We start from the raw sequence: 6,000 nt of genomic DNA on the forward strand, positions 1-6,000 counted from the left end.
CTTGTCATATGCTATGAGTGAGATCTCCCATATTGCATCATTTCAATATCAACATAGTAACTATGCATTCCCCATTAAAATAAATCCCATTTGCACTTATGGCATCGATGACGAGATGATGGTCATTGGCTTTTGTTTTTCATGTGATGATATTGCCATGCTTCCTTTACATGATTTGCGCAATTCATCTACTATGCCATGCCATGATCACATTGCTCAAAATATGCTTTGTTTTGGATGTTGTCAATATTCTCCATGTGATGTTGCTACTCATGCTCATGCGAAGACCCCCATAGTTTCCTCATACATATTAGGAGATATTGATGCATTTCATACTTTGCATGATTACCATAATTGCGTGCACCATATGCATTCCATGAATAACAATGCTCTAGATATTTCTCATGATGCATTACATCCTTTGAGTCTCCATTATGCCATACATAATAACAAACCTCTCATGATGGATGACATGTTTCTATATCATGCATCTCATTTATTTGAGCATTGGCTATTTAGTGCTAACCAACACAAGCACGTGCGCATCATGATGGATGATGTGTACATATATCACGCACACACAAATTTTCCTTTGTCTTTGTTTTGTGTAGGTACTCACGTATACTCGTCAACCTCTCAATCCCAAGAGTTGACGAAGCGAGCTCTTGAGAGCAACGACGATTTGGGATCCCATGGACTATCCTTACCACCGTTCCTTTCGCGCAAGGACTATGGACATCTCTCTTTCTTGGCTCTCACACGGCTATGGGCTATATATCACTCGTCCCTTTATGCCCATACTATCGTGTTCACTTTGCATGTTATGTCTCTTTACATGATTTTGCCATGCAATTGTGACCCTTGCTTGCATCTACCCGTGATTCACCATTACGATACTCCTATGCGTATTTTCATGCTTGGTGGAGATCCTTGTTGCTATTGCCATGTTTATCATGTGCCCCATGCTATTGATGCTTGTTGTGTTGGGAGAGTCATGATGACATATTGCTATTTACATATGGCTTCTCGCCAATACATTCATGATATTTTCCTCATATCTTGCTTTCATGCTTGTGCTATGTCATGTGAATTATTCTTGCACACTATTTGCACACATGACATGCTTGCCATTATTCCCTCTAGTATGATGCATCTTCGCACTACTAGCTTGCTTGACTTGATCGCTATGATTGCTTGCTATGTTGCATCGCCCATGTTCCACTATTACTCGCTTTCTTGGGTTGATGACATATATGCTCATGCCTCTCACATGATATATCTTGATCATTGTATCTTGTGTCCATTAGTTGCCTCTTTCATATCCACTTGTATTGAGTGCAACCATACTATGCGTATTGATCTTAGAGACTTTGACACCTTACTTGTGATGCATGCTTGTTTGATTGAGCCTATTGTATTTGGTTGTTCTCGCATCTTATGCCTCCATACTATGAAATGCTCCCTTTACTCTCTTATGATGAGCATGATGCATACACTTGTTGGGTATTTTACCACACGAATGATAGGTTTTGCACTTCCGCTAACCTCATTTGTTTTTCCGAGTGTTTGTCATGTTCTTTCGTTTTGAAGGATTCACAAGGCATTACCGTCATGAGACAACTTGGTCATGTGAAGGCATACACGATGCGCGACACCAACATTTTCGACATTCTCATAAAGGTGAACTCCTTCTCTTTGAGCCATCCTCAAATACGCATATTGGATGGGTCACTCTTTCATTGTTGTTTCCTTCTTGTTGTCTACATGATACATCTCGCGGACAGAGGAGCGACATTCGAGATTGGCTCTATGGACCCTCACATTGAGAAGCGCTCACACTTATTGGATGCACCTTCGAACCTCCACTCTTGCCACGACATCGAGCATTGGTACACCAACACCTCCATATTTGTTGATTGTGCTCATAGATGTCATGCTCGATGGACATATCATACTCACCACAAGTTTGCACCCCGTGCATGGATTGACTCACATTATGATTGCCTTGTTGCATCTTATATTCCAATGTCATCCATGATATATGAGCGTGTGCATTTCCTTAGCAAATTTGTTGTGATCTTCCTTGATGGCATATTCATACATAATGATCATATTGTCGACCATCAATTGTATGATAATATCCACATGTTGAGCATCCATTGCCATGTACATGCATTTGATAAACCATCCCGTTATGACATCATTTTGCATCGTGGTTGCATTGCTCATATTCATAACACATTTGTGTGCACAATGATTGCATTTGCTCCCATGAATGCTTTACATCTCATTCTACATCTTTTGGATAAGCATCTTGTGCTTTGTCATGCACTATCTTGTCGCACAGACTCATTCTTACATGATGGACACTTTGTGTGCGCTAACCATTGTATTTCCGAGTGTTGCTTGTGTTTGCTATTTTTGCATGTCTATCACTCCGGTGACACCATGGACTACTTGGATTGCGCCATGTCTTCAACTTCGTCCAACTACAAGTCCGTCCACGATAACCCTTTCCATGGTGACGAGGATCACGATCCGAGGTCGGATCTTTCCCAAGGGGGGGGGGAGATGATACGGAGCATCCCACGTTCATCCCCATGTACACTCCGACTACTCCCCAAGCCCCAAAGATACATAAGATGAGACCTCGACTATGTGCCATTGGACACAAGGTGAACCCGTTCCTAAATGCTTCCCCTTCCCATTCGCGTGAGACATGGTTGCTACTTCAAGCGCGGACCTTGTGCATACTCAGGTACACCCGAGGAGACCATGGAGAACCCAAGGACCAAGGACAAGCGTGCGCGGAAGCGAAGGAAGGAGAAGGAAGAAGTGCCAGCAGCTACAACGACCGTACATCCGGCAGGAGCCCGGACATCCGGCGCCACCAACCAGAAGAAGACCAGAGAGAGACAGAAGCCAGGCGAGTCTACAGCGGCCGGACAGCCGGCCGACCCCCGGACATCCGGCGCCCCGCGACGGGCCGGACATCCGGTGCCTGCCCGTAAATCTGGCGCACGCCATCCAAAGAGCAGAAGAATCGACCACTCCATCCCGGACATCCAGCCGAGGCCCGGACATCCGGCTCTTCATGAGCCGCCGGACATCCGGCCCCCAGCCCGGACATCCGGCACCTGCCTGTGCACAGAGAACGGGCCAAGGGCCCATGTATCCCCCTCTCACTTACCCCTTCGTGGGCTAGCACAATATATAGTCCCCCACCTCCTCCTAGCTAGGGTTAGCATTGGTTTAGCTCATATTTTGTGTGAGAGCCTTGCTCATCCACTTGGTTACTTCTCCTCGGAGCTCACGACCTCTTCGGAGAAGATCCCCCAAGCGGATTCAAGACCCCTTCAAGGTAATACAATCAAGACCTCCTAACGGAGAAGAACGGCTACCCTTGTATCTTTCCTTTGTTGATTTTGAATCTTGTGCTACCTTTTGTGTTCGGTGATCTAGCCCTTGTGTGATCGATACTTGTCGGTTGAGTGATTCTCTTGTTCCTCCCTGTGTTTTCCCTTGTGTTTTCCACGTGTTCTTCATGTTTCCCCCCGTAGGATCCACTCCAAATGTGAAAGATCGGCCCCATAGGGTTCCACCCTACATCACTCAAGCAAGGAACAAAGAGTGTTGAAGAATACTACAAGGAAATGGAGATAGCCATGATTCGAGCCAATGTCACGAAAGATGATGAGCAAACAATGGCATGTTTCTTGAATGGACTCAATCATTGAGCTTGTGCATCAAGCTACCAAGGAGGAACGTCAAGTGCAAGATGACTTCAAGTACGCCAAGTACTCATCCAAGAACTACGACTTCTCCACCAACCAAGCTTCAACGACTCCTCCAACTTCTACCTCAACCAAGCCATCTACAAGCAATGACGACAAGTCAAGTTACAAGAAAACTTCAACAAGCTCAAGTCGTCTTCCTCCTAATACAAGCAACTTCAAGCCACGTGCTTCATCATCTACTCCAACTGAAGAGACCGTTAAGACAAGCTCCTCCAAGTGTTTCACTTGCGGCGGCCGAGGCCACAAGTCCTATGAATGCACAAACAAGCGCACCATGATCCTCAATGATGATGGAACCTATGACTCCATGAGTGACGAGGAGATGGAAGCCCTTGAGCAAGTGGCCATGCACCGGCGCGTGAACGAGGACGAAGATGATCAAGTCTTTTGTGATGAGGATTCGAGCCCCGCTCTCGTTGTCTCCAAAGTTTTGAATCTTCAACATCAACAAGAAGAAGACCAACGATGCCACATCTTCCACACAAAGGCCGGCATCAATGGAAGGTCCATCAAGGTCATCATCGATGGAGGTAGTTGCCACAACTTGGCAAGTGAAGAACTATGCTCCAAGCTTCAATTGGTCAAGATGAAGCACCCGCACCCATACAAAGTCCAATGGCTAAGTGACTCCGGCACTATACGAGTTGAGCATACGGTCCTAGTCTCCTTCAAAATTGGTGCATATGAGGACACTTTGGAGTGTGATGTTGTCCCGATATCCGTTTGCCACCTCCTTCTTGGTAGGCCTTGGCAATTCGACCGTGGTGTCATCCACAACAGGCGTACCAATCACTATAGCTTCAAGATGAAAGGAAATGAGTATGTTCTACGACCTATGTCTCCTAGTCAAGTGATTGCCGACAAGCAAGCCACCCATCATGGAGAGAAGACTGAGAAAGTGATCCACCAAAAAGTGAGTGAGAGCCACAAGCCAAACTTGAGTGCCTCTTTGCCTAGAGAGAAAAACCTAGTCCTATTTGCCACGAAAAGTGAAATGAGAGAAGTGTGTGAGAACCCATCAAGTGTTATGCACTTTGTCCTTGTGTGCAAGGATGGGGACCCAAAAACTAACACCTCTCACGAGGTACCTTTAGTGTTTCAATATCTTTTGCAGGAATTCCAAGATGTTTTTCCCGATGAGCTACCTCCGGGTCTACCTCCTCTACGCGGCATCCCCGGAGCACCCCTACCAAACAAAGCTCCATACCGCGTCAACCCCGAAGAAACTAAGGAGATCCAATGGCAAGTACAACAACTAATCGACAACGGTCATGTACGTGAAAGCTTAAGCCCTTACGCCGTTCCGGCTATACTTGTCCCTAAGCAAGATGGAAATTATCGCATGTGCTCTGATTGTAGACCTATCAATGCTATTACTATCCGTTATAGGCATCCGATTCCTTGCTTAGATGATATGCTTGATGAACTTAGCGGTGCCACAATTTTCTCAAAAATTGATCTTAAAAGTGGCTATTATCAAATCCGCATACAAGAAGGTGATGAATGGAAAACTGCTTTCAAAACCAAATTTGGCTTGTACGAGTGGTTGGTTATGCCTATGGGTTTATCGGAAGCTTCCAGAACTTTCATGCGTCTTATGCATTTTGTGCTTCGACCTTATATTGGAGTTTTTGTTGTGGTTTACTTTGATGATATTCTTGTGTTTAGCAAATCCATGAAAGAGCATCTAAAGCATGTTATGGCTGTTTTGCAAATGCTTAGCAAGGAACGTCTTTATGCAAACATGAAAAAGTGCACGTTTGGTGTTGACAAACTTGTTTGTTTGGGTTTTGTCGTTTCTTCCAAGGGTGTCCATGTTGATCAATCTAAAATTGAAGGAATTAAAACTTGGCCCCAACCCACCAATTTGCAACAAGTGCGTAGCTTTCTTGGCCTTGCAGGTTTTTATCGTCACTTTGTGAAAGATTTTAGCACTATTGCCGCTCCTTTGCATGCCTTGAGTAAGAAGAATGCTCCTTTTGTTTGGGGATCTTTGCAATCTACCGCTTTTGATGAGCTCAAGTGTTGTAGGGTGAACCCTAAGTGAAGATCTTTCACGAATTGGAGGGGGAATCCCCAAGAACAAGATGAACACAAGAGAGAAAACAAGAGGAACACTCAAGAACAAGTCCAATCACACATTCACTAGACCAACAAACACACAAAATCCACAAGGTACATGAACAATCAAAGGGAAGCAAGA

This window comes from Triticum aestivum, chromosome 1B, assembly GCF_018294505.1.
Source record: "Triticum aestivum cultivar Chinese Spring chromosome 1B, IWGSC CS RefSeq v2.1, whole genome shotgun sequence".
NCBI classification, from domain to species: Eukaryota; Viridiplantae; Streptophyta; class Magnoliopsida; order Poales; family Poaceae; genus Triticum; species Triticum aestivum.